This window comes from Euphorbia lathyris, chromosome 7 (assembly GCF_963576675.1).
Source record: "Euphorbia lathyris chromosome 7, ddEupLath1.1, whole genome shotgun sequence".
Lineage (NCBI taxonomy): Eukaryota > Viridiplantae > Streptophyta > Magnoliopsida > Malpighiales > Euphorbiaceae > Euphorbia > Euphorbia lathyris.
In genome coordinates this window covers 22,737,247-22,757,579 of record NC_088916.1, presented here as the reverse complement: position 1 = coordinate 22,757,579, position 20,333 = coordinate 22,737,247, and the positions used below count along the sequence as shown (strand labels likewise).

The window sequence follows — 20,333 nt, the reverse complement described above, 5'->3', positions numbered from 1 at the left end:
CATTAAATCATATTTTTAATCTATAAATCCAATCCAATTTTAACATTGTAATTATCCATAAACCCATTAAAGCATATTAAATCAAAAAAATTGGATTCACTTTGAAATTGAATTTATGGATAATCAATAACTAATTTAGAAGAGTTTAGAAAATTAGAAATTAATAATAATTCTATAATTATGACACATCAACTATTTCTTTATTATGGTGCCACGTGGACAATTGAATCTCTATCTTTTTGACAAATGTAACTTTTGTTCCACACTTTATATATATTAGCTTTATACCCGTGCATTGCACGGGTTTTTTTTAGTAAATACGTATAAATTTACTATGAAGTTGTTATATATTGTCTATGAAATTATTTTAAATTATCAATAAACTTAATTGGAAGCTTTGATGCAACAGTCAAATAGGACTAAAATTAATGTGACTTGAAAATGTTAGAGTTAAAATGTGAGGGTAAATCTGTACTTTTACAAATTTGATCCTTATCCTTTTTATTTTTAAAAATATGAAAACAACATTAATAAAACCTTAAAAAAACAAAATAAATCCCAAAATTTAAAATTGGAGGCTTGTACATGTAAGATTATCAAATAAAGTGAAAGTTGGCTGGTTAGAAACAAAAAAAATGATCATCAAGTAACAATTTTAGAAAAATATGAACTGTATATGGATTAAGTTGGATTTTTAACTTTTTCGAAAAAAAAAAGAGTTGGATTTTTAACAACAAATCCATATATTACTTCCTCAACACCTATTGTATTGAATTTGAATCAATGATGAACAACCCTAAATAAAATAACATCCTGTTGTCCCAAAATAAAATAAATTTTATTTTTATGTATATAGAAAGCTTATGTTTAATTTAGGGTATAGTTTCTATTTTTGTCTAGAAAATAATGAAAAAATACACTTGTAAACTAACCGCCAACCGATGAGAAAGTCCGGCACTACGCAGGGCGTGTCTTCCAATACGCGGGGCGTAGATCAAGCAACCAGAGAAGGTCTGCTTCAGAGGCTCCAATACGCGGGACGTAACCTCAGAGACGCCACGCGTAAAACTTGGCAACAAGGCGTTTCGAGATTAGAAGCTCCAATACGCGGGGCGTCCATTCTCATACGAAGGACATACTTCCTTACGCGTGACGTAATGCCAAGTACGCCACGCGTATGCACCATCAACAAAACGCGCCAACTCTAGAAGCTGCACTACGCGGTGCGTAGTCGGACATACGCGGGGCGTAAACTCTCTCTCGACAGCAGTTGGAAGCAGTCAATGGAAGTTAATGGTAGTTAGTGGAAGTTGAGGTAGTGGGATGATGTGGCATGGAGGTAGTTGAGTTAGTTGGTGAATAATTACCAAAATGCCACTTAATAATTACCAAAGTGCCACTCCAAAATACTATAAATAGACCCCATCCCCTTCATTAAAAATCACACTCAACACACAACAAAACCCCTCTCTCAAGCTCCAATGCTTAATCCTTAGTTTTGCTCTTTAGTTCTTAAGTTCTTTCGTTCTTAGTTCTTCAAGTTCTTCCTTTCGTTCTTCATTTTTCGTAGCTTCAGTCCCTCCTTTAGCTTCCTTTAGCTTCAATTCAAGTTCCAAAAGCCTCTTTTCAACTTTCTCGACTCAAATTAGTGTTTCTAAGTCGTTACTCTGCTCAAGTTTTCAATTAGAATTTCCTTTCTAAAGTAATTTTCCAGATTCGTCCATCCTTTTTCAAAGCCCAATTCTGTCCATTTAACGTCATTTTTTGCCTTCGATCCCTTCGACAAAGTTGTTCCTAACGTCCTGAATTTCGATCTAGCCTTTTGATTCACTCAATTCCGTGTCCAGAAACTCCGTTTACAAGCTGATCTTTGTACCCCAAATTCTTTTAGCTATTCTGCCCAGAATTTCCCAGATTCGACTAGTCGTTTTCAAAACCAGATTCCGTCCATTTAGAATCCGTTTTAGCCTTCGATCCCTTATAGAAAGTTGTCCCTGAATTCCCGAAGTTCAATTTACCCTATTTACTTGTCCAATTCCGAATTCTTAAGCATTCCAATTAAGCTCCCCAAAGTCAAGTTTAAATCTGCCCCATTTGCCTACCAACGTTTTGACATTACACAAAACGCATACCGTACGGGCCCGACCGACTGCAGCTCTCCGAGGACCTCGCACCAATGCCAAAATTCAACATCAATCCGAGATAGCTATTGTGGCTCCGAGTTTGTTGTTGAATTCCAATTTTATTTTAATTGCATCTCAATTCTTTATATTGATTTGTCTTTTCTTAGTTCAATTGATTGTCTATACGTTTAATATAGAAAATTTTCAGTTGTAATTCATTTCCAATTTCATGTATTCAAACACTTATTCAATCAATAAAATACCAATTTTTCCAAAGTCTTTTGTCAATTCCGCACTTTAATTCCCTTTATTTTTTATTGTCTTCAATTTATACGCTTAGCTTAAATAAAAACAATTTATCTCGCAAAGTCACGAGAGACCCAAGAGGGACTTTTTCAATCCTTGCGTCCCTCGCCAATCGCCTCGTTTAGATTTCAAGTTTTGGCACGCCCGCACCCTAACCACACGTGACAAGGTTGAAATTAGCATATTCGCAAAATATCGCTAACACATCCTAACATTTTATAGCCAGTTGTTTTCCACAGTTACCATTGAAATACAAACACATCTAACTTCAACACTACCCGAAGTTTTTTTATTATATTTTTTTTCCAAGGCAGCCTCTGTCCACAAAATAATGTAAATATTATCCATTCCTGTGAGGTGATAATTATCATGAAGAATAGAGAATTATTTTGGTAAACCTGTATTCCTAAGCTTGCCAAAATGAAACTGCAGATCCCATATTCTAGTTGACAAAGGCATCTTCCGTGACCCACAAGAAGATTAAACCTTTCCAACCAGTTTCTTCTTTCACTCATGCAACAAAGTCCTCCTTTTTGTAGTTTATGCTGACATCAACTCCAACTTCCTTACAAATAGCTACCTTTACCTGGTACGATCTATAAGAAATTTATTTGGTCATATCACTTCACCCCCAACCTGCTGTGACAGAAACACACTAACTCCTTGATGTTAGCTATCTGAAGTGAAAATCGTACCAAATACAGGGAAAAGAATTGAAAAGTAAATACAAATTCATAAAGAAAGATCACAAATGCAACCAGTCTAAAGGAAACCAACTTAGCATCTCTCAATAAAATATTCTCTGGAATTGCATGTTTAATTTGATACAACCAAGAAAACACAATCAGAAGGGAGACCACCAAAATGAACTCCTACCTTGTGCATTCTAATCCCAAATTTACTAAGGTGTAGCATTAAAACATAAAACTGAATACCAATAAATTAAACCATATTTTGAATGTAATAGTAGTTATTCTCAACAAAACAACAATGTTATGAATTTGAATAGCCTAAATAGCAATTATTCTAAGCATATTTAATGTAAATGCACCAATAAAAGAGAAAATTGAAATAGAGAAGACTGATGATTTACCTACCTAAGTACCAAGTTTTATCATGTAGATGCCACAATTTCTAAATAACAACCATATTCTGTCTTTTCCTCAGTCCTGATATGAGGATATGAAAAACATCACTTCTCAGAAGTAGAGTAAGCATAACTGCTTTAGAAGAATTCAAATAGGTCTAACATCAATTGTATCTTGCTCATTATCACCAAGGGTTGTATGAGCATTGAAAAAGCCTTTGTAAATTCATAATGAAATTTAATCTAACCTGAAGATGCTACAACTGCAAACAATCCATATTCTGAAATCTAAAATCCCAAAAGAAAACAATTTGGAGCATGTACAATGACTAACTTTGCAAATTACACAGGCAGCTAGATTCTAAGAAATATCGTGGTGTTTTAAGTATGCGAATCCAGAAGAAATGCAACTGAGGTTGCTGCTTTATATAATAGTAATACATAGATACACAGATATATGGATATAGATAGAACTTGTGCTGAATTTCATCCCCTTTCTTGAACTTACTGTTGTTGGAGCCTCCTAAACCCATATGATTCAAATCTCATTCTGTGAGATTATTAAATAATTAATTTAAAGATATTTTTAATTTGCTGATAAATGTCATTTTCCCAAAGCATATATGCATTGGGCAACCAATTTCAATACAATTCGTTAGAAGGGTTAGCAAGGAAGAGACTAAAAAATAAAACAGATCTTAATCAATAATGTTTAACTATTACACCACAAATTCCTAACAAAATACACTACACATGGAGAAGCACAAAAAAAGAAACTTTAACCCCATCATATTTATCCTGTGCATAAAATACAAAAATTAAAGAGGCATGTATGCTTATCTTGTTTCTAGTAGAAAACAAACCTGCTTCCCAAGGTGCTTAGATCATCAAATGCATCCAGAACTACCATGAAAAAAGCATCAGACCAACGGACCAAGAGCTTTACTAATATCCTGCAAAAAAAAAAAAAATTACAATCACCATTCTGCTTCCTAGTTATTAAAATTGAACAAAGACAATATTATTTTCATATATATATATATAAAAGGAAGATGACCAAATTAGGATGTGTTGGTATTTGATTTTGAATCCCAAGCTCAACTTAAACCACGAAGAATTTATAGTGTGCTGATATGGACTTGGGTGAAGTGTTTTTAGATATAAGCACATGAAACCCAGCTTGAACCCAGTCTAAGCTGACTCATAAACAGATCCATGGATAGTAAGCCATAGCATAAACAATTACCCTGGTATCAATAATCAATTAGCAAAAATTAGTTACATTCATGGTGAGAACGTTCTCCTCATATTCTTGCAAGTAATTGCATCCAATTTGATATGAAAATTCAATACATATAATGTATTTAGTAAAACATTTTAATATGTATATAATAATTAAAATGCTAATTAAAAAATATTTCTCGACAATTCGATAATGAAACATCCATGATCTCCATTCATCAATAATTTTATCATATCCATGTGACATAATCCATGCTTGGCTACCAGTGTATGGTAGCCACATATCATGATCTCCACAATATACAGCAACTTCATAGTAAATATATACGTATTTATGTAAAGCTAGTTCATGGCTTACTTAGGAGTCCATGAACTTAATCATAAAAATCGATTGAATATAGTATATGGAGAGAAATTTAAGCACCAAAGACAATCAATTAAAGAGAATTTCATATATATTTTAACTGGGAAGAAAAAATAAAAAGCCACGTTTGCAGTCTAGCACTAAAACGAAAGAAATACATCCTGCGTGGAAACGGCCAGGCATTGAGCTGCTTTGCTGACCCTGCTTCTGGTGCATTGTTAACGCATAGTTGCTCACCTGGTAATAATTGAATAAGAAAAAAGGTCATCCATCACATTGCTCTTAGAAAGGAAAATCAAACTCGACTGCAAGAAAATATTTAGCTCTTGAATAAATCCACTCCATTTTCGAAACTGAATCTGGTTTGAGATTTGAGATACTTTTCAATTATTCAAACTTCAATTAGTGAGGGTTGAGATTGAGGCGGTAGGAGAGTTTTGTGATAGATACCGGTATAAAGAAATAGGAGAGAAAACCACTAAAGAAAGGGATAACCCAAAAACTTAAATTTTGGATATGTGAAGATCTTCAATAGAAATCTAAATAAGAAGAGATTACCTTCTAAGCGTAGAAGAAGGAACCGTTTGACGAGCAGTTACACAAAATAATCCGAGGGAGAGAAAAAGAATATTGCAGATTTGAATTAAAATGGTATTTTTGAAAAATCTGTGAAAATTACACGTCAGCGTTAAGCTCTAAATGATTGACACATTAGCTTTTTAAGTTCCTGCTTTTATATATTTAATAGATAGATTTCTTGGCGATAGGTATTTCTTCTACTTCATTCTTCATTTATCATACCTGTTTTTCTTCTATCAAAAATTCACACTCGATCAATGTGAATTTTTGTAATTTTAGAAACATCACTCACTTTAAATAAATTTGTTTGATGATTTTTTTATTTAGATACATAATCATTTAATTTTAATTTTAGTAAGCGATTAGAAATAAAAAAAAAAAAATGGATGTTGTTATTTACCGTCTTCAATTGGACAATTTTCCTTTAGATAATTTTTTTTTTTTTTGAATTTTTGAGAAAAACGCTAATTTTGGTCTAGGAGGGTGTCGGATCCGGCACCCTCCTAGACCAAAATTTGGCCTAGGAACAATTGTAGACTTTTTGTAGACTTTTTAGTGACGGAAAATGTTAAATCGTTCAATTTTTTACGATGGAAAACACAAAATTCTCTAATTTTTTATGATGAAAAATACTAATCGTCACAAAAAATATGCATTATTTTCATGATTTTTTTATAAAAAAATGTAAATTTTAATGTTTATGACTCGTAATCATCCATTTTTAGGATTCGGGTTGTCACATATCAATTATTTTCATAATTTCAATTATCGTTGTTCGAGTTTGTGAGATTTTGTAGAAAGATTTTTCAGTTTTTTTTATCAAAATTATGAGAAGTGCAAAAAAAATCCAAATGAGAGCGGTAACTAGTAATTTGGTGGCAGTATTTAGCAATCCACAAAAAAAAAATTTGAACATAAAATTTGGTTAAAACATACTGTAATTCAGTTCACTTGCATTCCAAATTTGTATTTTTTCATTGTTCGAAAACTGTAAAAACCTTAATTTAAACTGTAAAAAATCTATTTTTTTAATAATTTCAAATACATATGAGGTTAATAAAGTATTTTTTAACATAATTAGATATTTATAACTTACTAATTTGGTCATAAAGGGCTTAATGAGACCAAAAATAAATGATCAGGAACTTAATATATACAAATAAAAGATCAATAATTTAATAAACCAAAAAATGAAAGATAAGAGGCCTATGATGTTTTTTGCCATTTATTCATTTAAACAAGTTGGAAGGCTAACGAAACACTAATGGTTGTTTGGTAAGATGTAATGAGCTTTGTAATGCAATGCCCATTACATTGAAAGGTAATTAACGTGTTTGGTTGCATGTTAAATCTTTTGTTGTAATGGAATGAGAAATCCATATATTAACTTTTGTTCAACAATTATTATAATCTCCGTTACATAAAAAAAATGTATTAGAATTCTCATTACATCCAAAGCACGTATCTTAATTTCTATCTTTAAAGTTTCATCTAACCTCTTATTTGTCAAATCTCATCTCTCATCTTTCTCAAAAACTGAAAACGAACAAAAAACGAAATGTGAAAAGAGAAAAAAAAAATAGAACATGAGAAAATAGAAAAACGGTTAAAAATGGAAAAACTAGAAAGATGTAAAAAATACTATAAAAACAAGGAAAACTATATATTAATTTCACGTTTTTCATGTTTTTTTTTTGTTAAGTTTAATTATGTAAATAAAATTGTATAATTACATTTAACTAAGAATACGCAAGTATTGTAATGGTAATTGTATTTTCATCATATTATTTTTTTATTTGTCAACCAAACATGGTAATAGAATCATTGTTCCATTCCATTACATTACAACTTTGATTACATTACGACTTTAATTACATTACGACACAACAAACGAACCCTAAGAACATCTCCAATGCAAACATTTTTCAAAGCATTTTTCTCTCTCATCCACGTTACCTTTGTCAATTTTTTTTTAAAGCTCCAATGCTAAAAATTCTCTAAAAGTTATCACTATAGGCATACAAATAATTATTTTATATTTAATTTATTTTAATAATAAATATTACCATAAAATTCCACCAACAGAAGACAATTAAATCATTTTTTATTTTAAAAAAGGAAAAGTACGGATGTTAAAGGGATGTAAAAAATAGTAACATTATAATAATCATTTAAACAATATTGTTACTCTAATGCAATGCACTCTTTCTGTCACACCCGACCCTAAACGACCTCAATCGGCATCGGGCGTGAAATAGAAAGATCATAATCAATACTTAGGAGTCTCCAATTTATCCAAATATCATTATATTACAATTGAAATACCAAAGTTCTAACCATAATTCTAATAATAAGCAGCCAACTTCCAAACCTCGCCTAACCGGTCGGTAACCTGCTCTATATCCTGTACTTTCTCACCTAAAAATATTAAAACATTTAAAACCGTGAGACAAAAATCTCAGCAAGAAACTATCAGCCATAAAAACTAACTTTACTTAACATAGCTACATATATACGTTTATAAAGGGATTTAATCAAAACCTTATAAAATATACTCAAAACTTAAGTTTATAAGATAGTCATCAAAACCTTATAAAATATACTCAAAACTTAAGTTCATAAAATCAAAGTTGTATATGTGTATCCATCCTCGAATTCTACCCGTGTAGATCATAACATCAATCATAACAATATCGAGATATCTCATTTATATCTCGTTCCTTGCCTAACAGTTAGGACTACCAGCCGTGCACTCTAGCCATATCGCCATTAGATATGGTCTTACAAATACAACTCCTACCCCGGGCAATCCTAGATGGACAAAACCATTTAATCTTTCGAAATATCACAACTCATAAAAATCATATTTGGACTTCAATCCAAAATAATAACAACAATAACCACAACAGATTTCTCAATCCAAAAACAATTCTTAAGAAATCATCAAATTCTTTTTATTCAATATATATACACATTGAAACCCAAAACATATATGTATATATGTAAATCAACCAAATGAAGCCTTAAATCAATATAATCAAGTAAAATCTGAAATTCACATAGAAACATAGTCAATAGCTTCATCTGAACCATAATTTCACAATAAAAAGCAAAATCGTGAAAAATCTCCATTTTATAAAATACCCGTATAATCCTTAAATATCAATTTCTGAAAATTCTTTGATTATATATATATCTATATACGTAAAACTCAAAATATAGTTGATAGTTACTTACCTTGGCTAAAATACACCCGCTCAATTCTCCTCTAAATCCTGTCTAAGATGTTTCCCTCCAAACATTGCCGAAACTAAAAAACTTTTCGGTTAGGACTTAGATCTATGCATAAGGATGTTATATTTTAAATTTCAAGTGATTCGGACGGTCGAATCTCCGTAAATCAAAGAAACAGTGAAGAAACGGTTTAGAGAAAACTGATGATAAATATAAAAGAAAATGAAAAAGAAAAAGAAAGAAACAGATGATATTCATCACCGCCTGATTTGAGTTTGAGATATATATCTCAAATTTGGTAAATATCATATATGATCCTCCATCTTTATATAATCTTTTAAAAATTATCCTAAACTTTTAATTTACACCTAGAACCATCAAATTAACTTCAAACTTTTCCTACAGCACTAAATAAAAATCACACACCTAATAATTATAATATATACTAATATCAAAATATAAATTTTAGAAATTTAAACACGGACGTGACAATTCTCCCCACCTTAAGAAATTTCGTCCTCGAAATTCACATTCTCTAATCTAAATTTTCTTCCTCAAATAATCTCCAATCTCATGAAGTTATTTCTAATTATCAAGATTCCCCATAATCATCATAAGACCACAAATTCTAATGTTTCCTTCCATTAACTTCATCATTTATCCATATCCACATCACTGTAACAATTATTTATACATAACTCTTAGTAACCATAAACTTCAATCTAGTCAATTCCATCACCAATAAATCTACAATAAAACTTCAAATATCATATATTCAATTTTATATGATATGATACACTTTATATTCGTATTTTCCTAACATGCACCAAATCTCACTTTAATAAATTTAAATCACAATTGATTCCATCAATTGCATATATATCAAATATATTTCACCTATTTCCGAGTTCTATAGACTTCAAAAATATCACTTTTGAACCGCTAATATGTACGATCTTATATTTGTCTTAAACTTCAAATAATTCCAATCAATAAACATCATACACCTATAATCATATTTCATCATAATAATACTTAAATCTATAATTTTTCACTCCAATAACTATTTATATTATAATCTTCAATCATTAGCATCAACATCATCATCACTCGTATAAGAGTCATTTCATAAACCTCAACATCAACATCACCAATATAAACCTCATTATGATGATACAATTTCCTATCAATAAGACTAATTTCTATAAAATTTTAATATCAATATCATTCTTATAATTCTCCAGTTAACTCCTTAAAATCAATTAAGGTAACCTGCTATTTTTTTTATAATCATCACTATATATACTATCAATCCAACCAAATAAACTTTAATCGTTTCTCCAAACGATATAATCAAGAAATATAGAGTACCTAAATTATGATAATCGATGTTTTTTTTTCTTCCTCCAAACTCCAAATGACATCTTTACACCCATAAACGTCAATAAATCTATAATATCATTCGATTTTTTTATTTGACCTATAAACACTCAATTTAATCCTTATATAAACTTAAACTATAATCACACAAACTTCCACTAAAAATAACTTCTATTAACAATATATGTACTATAAAATTTCAATTATCTATATCCTCTTATATCATATTTATCTCTTAATTTCCTACCTCAAACTGTGCTTAAGATCAGAAAAATGTGTCCTCAAAATTCATATCTTAATTATTTCCTCAAACACTATTTAAGCTTACCAAATTTTCCTATTTAATCATCAAATCATGAACTCTAATATATTCTCCCACTTTACTTCTCATTGATCACTAACATCGTATCTCTCTAAACATCATTTATATAACTCTCAATAATTCTAAACCTCAACACCCAATGAAGTTCACCAATAAAACATGAATTTAAATTTCAGATCTCATTTATTCAACTTAAGATTCTATAATACACTAAATTCATGTTATAATCTCTCAATCATTAATCAACTTCCAAACTCATTAAATGAATCCTCCATATTTTATCTTCCTCAATCCCAGATCTAGTATCTTCCATTTATCACTTTATCATTTCCTCAATTTCCTATATTCCTCAAAAGACCAACTTATCATGTAAACCAGTAGCAATGTCTCTCAAATAAGGAGAAAAATCAAAGCAAAAACCAAATTCTGGTTTAACGCTAAAATGACCAACATATGCCGTTTTCAGCATAATTTTTTCATACGGAGTCCAATTAGGGCGATTCAAAAACCCTTGGAAACGTAAGATAATAATAAAGAACTTTCATTTAGGACTCCATGACAGATTCAGCCTCTATCTGGTCGAAAAATGCATCATAAGATTAAGATACGGATCTGATTCTCCCGCAACACCTATATAGACAATTATCTATTATCTCTAGATGTTCATACACCCAATATTTTACTAACCATCAAATCCTCGAAAAATTTCAAATTATTTCTTAGCTTGCACCAAATATTCATATTCCTCAACCTTAGGTCCGAAGAATTTAACCTAGAGCTCTGATACCAAACTGTCACACCCGACCCTAAACGACCTCAATCGGCATCGGGCGTGAAATAGAAAGATCATAATCAATACTTAGGAGTCTCCAATTTATCCAAATATCATTATATTACAATTGAAATACCAAAGTTCTAACCATAATTCTAATAATAAGCAGCCAACTTCCAAACCTCGCCTAACCGGTCGGTAACCTGCTCTATATCCTGTACTTTCTCACCTAAAAACATTAAAACATTTAAAAACGTGAGACAAAAATCTCAGCAAGAAACTATCAGCCATAAAAACTAACTTTACTTAACATAGCTACATATATACGTTTATAAAGGGATTTAATCAAAACCTTATAAAATATACTCAAAACTTAAGTTTATAAGATAGTCATCAAAACCTTATAAAATATACTCAAAACTTAAGTTCATAAAATCAAAGTTGTATATGTGTATCCATCCTCGAATTCTACCCGTGTAGATCATAACATCAATCATAACAATATCGAGATATCTCATTTATATCTCGTTCCTTGCCTAACAGTTAGGACTACCAGCCGTGCACTCTGGCCATATCGCCATTAGATATGGTCTTACAAATACAACTCCTACCCCGGACAATCCTAGATGGACAAAACCATTTAATCTTTCGAAATATCACAACTCATAAAAATCATATTTGGACTTCAATCCAAAATAATAACAACAATAACCACAACAGATTTCTCAATCCAAAAACAATTCTTAAGAAATCATCAAATTCTTTTTATTCAATATATATATACATTAAAACCCAAAACATATATGTATATATGTAAATCAACCAAATGAAGCCTTAAATCAATATAATCAAGTAAAATCTGAAATTCACATAGAAACATAGTCAATAGCTTCATCTGAACCATAATTTCACAATAAAAAGCAAAATCATGAAAAATCTCCATTTTATAAAATACCCGTATAATCCTTAAATATCAATTTCTGAAAATTCTTTGATTATATATATATCTATATACGTAAAACTCAAAATATAGTTGATAGTTACTTACCTTGGCTAAAATACACCCGCTCAATTCTCCTCTAAATCCTGTCTAAGATGTTTCCCTCCAAACATTGCCGAAACTAAAAAACTTTTCGGTTAGGACTTAGATCTATGCATAAGGATGCTATATTTTAAATTTCAAGTGATTCGGACGGTCGAATCTCCGTAAATCAAAAAACAGTGAAGAAACGGTTCAGAGAAAACTGATGATAAATATAAAAGAAAATGAAAAAGAAAAAGAAAGAAACAGATGATATTCATCACCGCCTGATTTGAGTTTGAGATATATATCTCAAATTTGGTAAATATCATATATGATCCTCCATCTTTATATAATCTTTTAAAAATTATCCTAAACTTTTAATTTACACCTAGAACCATCAAATTAACTTCAAACTTTTCCTACAGCACTAAATAAAAATCACACACCTAATAATTATAATATATACTAATATCAAAATATAAATTTTAGAAATTTAAACACGGACGTGACAATTTCAAATACCTACATTTTATATCAACAAACATCCTTACAAGCATCTTGTATTAGAGATGTTCTAAAAAAAAAGCAAATGACATTTAGACCATGACGGTTGCCCGTCGTTGCCCCAATATCCCACCATTGCCAATGTTATTTTCTACATCTGCCATTGATCGTATTCACAGAATTTATTTTGACAGTTTTCTTAGAAATTTTACCTTTCTCTTCCTCTTCCATTCTTCTCTCCTTCATCTTCTTCCTTTCTCCTTTCTTCTTCTTTCTTTTTCCTTATATATATAAATTCATGTTTATATAATAAAATTGAAGTTTATTAATCAATATAAGGTAAACAATCAAAATGTTAATGGTGAGAACTTCCGTCTTTTTTCTGAAAAACAATGATAGACATATTATCTCCAAATCAGCAATACACATGACTTATATTTAAAATTTTGTCTATATATTAGTGTAAATAGAATAAAATACAAAAAGTAATAAATAATTTACGCACCCTAATTTATATCAAACAACCTCCATTTCTTTTTTTACCACCTCCGATTTGATTCAGGTGAGATTAATAATGGTGGAATTGTTATTAGGGAAAAGTATAAAAATAAACTTTATGATTTAGTCTATTTGTAAACATAATGCATGTGATTTAAAAGTTGATAAAGAGATATTTTCAGATTGATCCAATATCATCAGAACCGGATCGGACGTCAAATCGGATTTATAACTGGGTCAGGGATCAGTTGATCGGATTGGATGGCGCAGATTGGCCGGACCGGAATAAATAAATAATATATATTAAATATATAATTGATTTGAAATTATTTTTATAAATTTTATATATTCCAACTATGGTATGGTATATTAATAATAATTTTTTTTTAAGAACTAATAAGAAGAACCTATAAAAAACATAAAAAAAAACCAACAATAAAAAATTAATAACTATGTAAAAAAAAAAAAAAAAATCTCTCACAGAAAACAAAGGAAATAGTCAATCAGATTAGAGGGTTTTGAAGATAAAATGTTTCCCACATCGGTAGATAAGAAAGTAATCCAAGAGAAGTGTTGTATATAATGCTTCAACAACAAACCAAACAATTGCATGTATAGTGAGAGCTTCTCACGCACCTACACAGTGTTGTGAGCAAAAAATTATTATGTTCATGAAAGTGTTTTTTAACAAACCGGGATCACACCGGTTACCGATCGAACTACCAATTTCCAATCTGATTCTGGTTTTATCTGGTTTGTTGCAAATGCAACAAACCGGTGTAATTCGGATCGGAACTCTCACTGGTTCTCAATTTAACTGGTTAAATCGGTTGGTCCGGTTTGAGTTCAATAACATTGGATTGATTCTGTAAGCAAAAACAATCTAAACTAGGTAATGGTATTAAAAAAGATGACATGAATCTAAACTAGGTAATGGTATTAAAAAAGATGACATGACAGTCAAAGTCAAATGGTCAGAAATATATTTTTGTCCTTTCATTTGTTTTATTTTTTAAATCTTACCATTTACCCAATCATCAATTGACACCTCATCATCTCCTCTCTCTCTCTCATCTTTCCTCTTTACTAAGTAATGCACACTCTCTCTTTAATCCTACCCCTTTCATGAATTATACCCGCAAAAATTGGTCACTAGAAGCCTCTAGTCCGACAACAATCTTCGGGAGCTGTTGAGGAGCCGTCTGAGCCACACTTCCAAAATTTAAGTAAAGAAAAATTTGTCGTAAAGCCAATTGGGAATAGTTTGTTCATTTAGAGTGATAACTTCAACGTTCCGATTACATAGAAAAACTGGTCCAACTAGCCATACTTTGTTCCCCAATTCTTGTTGTAAATACCTAATTCGTGAAAACTATTGATGATAACTTCAACATTTTTATCGTCTAGTTTATGGATGTTTTTTGTGGAATCCCCCATTTCTGTGTCTAGCAAAGCTTGGAAGTTAAGGTCAGATGAATTCTATTCTGTTAGGAATTCCCAGGATGATTTGTTGAATTCCTCAGATAACGTTTAGGATCATGTAATGGAATTGTTGTTATTCATTGTTGTTTAGTAATTTTTTTAGAGAAAAATAGGTATGTGGAGAAAGAGGAAAGGTTGAAGAGAGAGAGAGAAGTATTTAGGAAGATGGTGAGGTGTCAGTTAGTTGGATTGGTTAAGGCATGTGATTTTAAAATAAAATAAATAATAAAAATATAAAATAAATGAAAGGATAAAAATGTCCCTCTAATTTTCCATGCCATCATTTTTAACACCATTAGTCAGTTCAGATTGTCTTTGCTAACGAAATCAATCTCAAGATACTTCTTTGTTAACTCTTAAACCAACGTGAATTATGTTTGCAAATTGACCAAACCACAAGGTTTATTTTTATACTTTTATCTTGTTATTATTACTAGCACAATAAATCCATAGAATCATGAAATCAAAAATTACTTTTCCTTTTTCACATTGCCTTCGGAATTTTTAATACGAATCGAACACGAAATGATAATTTTAATTATAAATGATAACTTGCTGGATCCGCTTTGATATTCTTTGCCGGAGTTACCTGCAAAACAAAACCGGAGACAGGATCTCCGGGAAAACTCTCCGACGATCAAGTCAGTTTTTGTAAAAATGAGTCTATAATTTAGCAATAGCTTTGTGGGAAAAAATGTGAACGTACCTCCCCCCTTATTCTTAAGGCCTTTTATAGGTGTTTTTTGGGTAACCGCCGAGGGCGGTTACTCCTTAGTGGGCCACGTTCTGAGGGCGGTTACCCCTTTTTAGGCCATGTCCCTTTCGTGGCTTTCATGGCAACGAACGTGGTTTTGAGTGGGAGTCTTGACGCTCCGTTTAGGAATTCGGGGCGGTTTACTCGCTGCGCCCGCTTCCTTCATTCGGGTCCCGTCCAATCTTAGCTCATGGGGCTTTAATATGGGCTGGGCTTGCGAAATGAATATAACCCGTTTTGGGCTTCGCGGGTTATCACATGCCTCCCCCTTGGTCTAGCAAGAGCCCTTTTAGGGTCTTTTTATAGGGGACGCTTCGTCTTTGTCCGATTATTTCAAAGTTTTGAATTTGTGCATTTCCCCTCTTTCGTTTTCTCCGGCGTCGACCTTTTAATTCCGTTACTTCTTTTCCGGCGTTGACCTCTTAATCCCGTCACTTCACTGTGTTGTCTTTTTCATGTAAGTTTTTCTTTTCACATTTGTTCCTTGTTCGGCTTTTTGCTTCTGTTTTCCTTTTATCGATCATGTCAGACCTCGACTTCGCGCCGTTTGACGATGATTATGTCCGCGAGGTCTCTAACGAGGTCGAAAAGATGGTTGAGGAAGCTTCAACCAGCTCTCCTGGGTGTAATTCTCATCCCGTCGACTTCCTTCATCTGGCGAATATAACCGACGAGGGTTTAGGTTTTAACCCCAAAAAGTTGATTCCGCCACCTGTCCCAACCCCTCGTTTGTTACCAAAGAAGGACAGGTCGGGAAGTCTGGTTTGTCAAGAGACAATCGATGATTTGCGGGAGCATTATCCCTGGCTCCGAGGTCTCGAGACTATCATTCCTGGGGAGGATAGGGGACCGGGCGATTTCCCAAACGGGTACTTCACTATTTTCGTGGCCCAGATTATCTGCGGCTTCACTTATCCACTGGCGGATGAGATTGCTTCCGTCCTAGGCGGTTACGGAATCGCGCCCGGGCAATTGCATCCTAACGGCTGGGCCGATTTGACTCTGGACAAATTCTTGGCGGATTGTTTGGAGGTTCCCTTTTCGCCCAAAATCTTCTCCAAGCTCCACCATTTCAAAAGCTCAGCGGGGTATTTCACTTTCATCCGCCAGAGCGGATACTATAGTTTTGATGAGAAGCTGAACAAGGTCCGCGAGTGGGATCGATCTTACTTTTTTATCAAGTTTAATGAGGAAAACCTGAACTTCCTTCGTTGCTGGAGCCGACCCAACGTAAAGAGTTTGAACTTCGGGTATCCCAGCAAGGAAGAATCCGCCGTTATCAAGTTCCTGAAGAGCACTCCTCCTTTTGTATGGACACACGATCAGGCCTTTCATATGCTAAGGAGCCGAGTAGCGATTGCGTACCGCGAGGGGGATCCCATCCCTGAAAAGGATTTAACTGGGGAGTGGGATAAGCTGGAAGCCGAGGATGCTGATATGGATGAGGTACTCTTCTTAGATTGGAAGAGTCTTCAGAATCCTCCGATTAGCTGCGAGATCCCTATTCAGCCCGCGGAAGGAGAGGCACCCCAAGCTGTTTCTCAACCTGTGCAAGAGGTACCTCTCGCCGAAGAGGTTACTGAAGCGGTTACTGATTCAAGGGTTGAGGATTCGCTTGAAGTAGATCCTCCTACCGGAGGAGATGAGGGAGTCGCCGCAGTCCAGGAGGGCATTAAGGGCGAAGGAGAGGAAGCTGTAGCATAGCTTAACTTATATTTGGACTTTTGTATGTAAAAACCATGTAACAAACCGCTCTGATATATATATTTTCTTTCGGTTGTTGCTTTTCATATGTGTGTCACTTTTTTGCCCTTTATATGTGCCCTTTGTCCTTTTGCCGACTCCATATTTGTGTTTCTTCATAGCTAGGGTGGCCAGACCCTTTTTGCAATTTTGAGTACTCGTTTATTCGCTTAATTTTATGCCTTAACTTATAATTCTTCTTTCGAAAATAATCATAAGTTTTGATCATAAGGTTTTGCGAGTGATACGTAATCATGCATCCGCCTTTCTTTAACAGGCAACACATTTATGTGTTTTTGATTTTAACCCTAAGGTTTTTTGCGAGTGATGCGTAATCATGCATCCGCCTTTCTTTAAGAGGCAACACATTTATGTGTTTTTGTAAAGAATCCGCATTTTGTTGTAACATACTGAGTGAATGTAATAACTTTTATTGATGACGAGAAAAAGTTTATTACATATGTACACCAATTGTGCGGGATCGAAGCCTCATTAAAACCTTTTATCAGAAAACCCAGTGGGAAAAACTCATAAAAGGAAAAAGAGTACTCGTCATTTCCTCGAACTACTCGGCCTTTCTATATAGGCGTAGATTCTCTAGATTCCAGGTGCGCGGGAGCTTCTTTCCACTCATTTCTTCTATTTCGAAAGTGGCCGGTCCCATCTTCTTGGATACTTTTTATGGCCTGATCCAGTTGACGCCTAGCTTGCCTTTGCCATCTCTAGACTGTATTTTATCTGCTTTTTTCAAGACCAAGTCGTTTTCGTTGATCATTACTTTTCGCACTCTTCTGTCATGGTATTTCTTGATTCTATTGCGGTACATTGCCATTCGCATGTAAGCTTTTTCTCTTCGTTCCTCCACAGAATCCAAAGCATCTCTGATGTTGATAGTATTTTGTGTGTCGCAATAATAAATTGTCCGATCTGTGGGCGACTTGATTTCAACAGGTAGGACTGCTTCGGCTCCATAAACTAGCGAGAAAGGTGTTTCGCCTGTTGCTGCCTTTACAGAGGTTCTGTATGCCCACAACATATGGGGTATCTCATCCGCCCAACCTGTTTTTTTTATCACCTAGCCGCTTCTTGATGCCTTGAACCATGGCCCTGTTGGTAACCTCCGTCATACCATTTGATTGGGGATGGTTTACAGAAGAAAAATGATTCTTGATTCCCATGCTTTCGCAGTATGTTTTGAACTTGGCACAGTTGAACTGGGTGCCATTGTCGGTTATAAGCTTCTGCGGGATCCCAAATCGCATGATAATGTTCTCTCGTAAGAACTCGATCATTCGCTCAGGTGTTTGTGCGGTTACTGCCTCCGCTTCTACCCATTTGCTGAAGTGGTCCACTGCGACTATCAAATACTTCCTTTTCTTTGTTGTTTCTGGGAATGGACCCACTATATCAATTCCCCATGTTGCGAATGGCCACGCCGTCATTATAGTGATTTGTTCAGCTCTGGGAACATGCTTTTCATTCGCATGGATTTGACAGTTGTGACATTCCGCAACCATCTTCTGGGAATCTTCCACCACCTTGGGCCAGTAGTATCCCATCAGTTTGACCTTTCTTGCCAATGCCGCCGAAGCTTCGTGCGCGCCACAAATTCCTTCGTGTAGTTCTCACATCACATAGTCTCCTTCATTGCGACTAACGCATTTCAACCATGGACATGTGTACGATTTCCGATACAAAGTTTCATCCCGCATTGAGTATCGTGCCGACTGCCCAATTATTTTTCTGGCTAAGCTCTTATCAACCGGCAAATCTCCCTGCTCCAGATATTGACGGATTGGCATCCGCCAATCTTCATCGTCTTCCAGTTCCTCGATGATCATAATCTGATCAACCTCGAATGCTGGTGCCGATTTTATTTCCAAGCTGCATGCTTTTTGACTCCATGGTTTTCTACTTGCCGCTGCTTTTGCCAATTCGTCAGCCTTTGCATTTTGGCCTCGCGGAACATGCACCATCTCCCAAACGACTCCCTTGTGCGTTAACTCTTGTGTCAATCGGCTGACCACCTGATGGTATTTTACTAGCTCCTCCTATTTCACCAGATAATTTTTTGTGATCTGGTTTATCATGAGTTTGGAATCGCTGTAGATTACCACTCTTTCTGGGGTGAGTTCATTGAGCAACCTCAATCCACAAATCATAGCCTCGTATTCTGCGGCATTATTGGTAGTTTTGAAAGTTAATTTTGCTGCATAGTACAGGCGGATAACCTCCGGACCTTTGATGACGATTCCTAGCCCAGCTCCATCTGCAGATAAGGCCCCATCTGTGTACATGCTCCACTCTTCTTTTTGTGCCTTTGGACATTCATCATCATCCCAGGTGAATTCGTTCACGAAATCGGCGAGTACTTGGCTCTTTAGCGCTGGTCTCCCTTCATAGCGAATATCGAATTCCCCCAGGCGAATTGACCATTCCATCAACCGGCCGGATGCGTCAGGTTTCTGTAATACCTTTCGCATTGGGATGCCAGTTCTCACAATGATAGTATGCGCCTGAAAGTATGGTTTCAATCTAGCCGCCGTGGTTATCACTGCGAGGGCCATTTTGTCCAACTTCGAATACCGGAGTTCTGCATCGTTCAGGACTTTGCTCACGTAGTACACTGGATATTGTTGCCCTTCTTCTTCTCGCACCATCACAGTGCATATCGCCATATTGGTGACGGATACGTAGAGAAATAAATCTTCTCCATCCTCCGGCCTACTCATTAAGGGCGGATAACACAGTAATCGCTTTATCCCCTCGAATGCTTCTTGACAATTCGGCGTCCATTCAAAGGACTTGGATTTTTTGATGGCATTGTAGAAAGGTAGACATCTCCTAGCTGAGCATGATATGAATCGCCCTAATGCCACCAACCGCCCATTTAGTCTCTGTACTTCTCTTATGCTCCTC

General features: G+C 34.2%; 1 protein-coding gene and 1 long non-coding RNA gene across 3 annotated transcripts in view; one reads left to right on the top strand and one right to left on the bottom strand.

The window, feature by feature from the left end:
• The window catches only part of LOC136236039 (4-hydroxyphenylpyruvate dioxygenase-like), a 38,164-nt gene that overhangs the window by 7,344 nt on the left and 10,487 nt on the right, over positions 1-20,333 (top strand). The gene's annotated exons all lie outside the window — the stretch shown is intronic.
• LOC136235129 (uncharacterized) lies at positions 2,634-5,730 on the bottom strand. 2 transcript variants are annotated; one of them, XR_010691662.1, is made up of 3 exons: positions 5,681-5,730; positions 4,574-5,359; positions 2,634-4,469 (listed from the first exon to the last, which is right to left on the bottom strand). It is a non-coding gene; the product is annotated as an uncharacterized lncRNA (long non-coding RNA). The 2 variants fall into 2 exon arrangements; XR_010691663.1 differs by having other exon boundaries at positions 2,634-4,763; positions 5,281-5,359.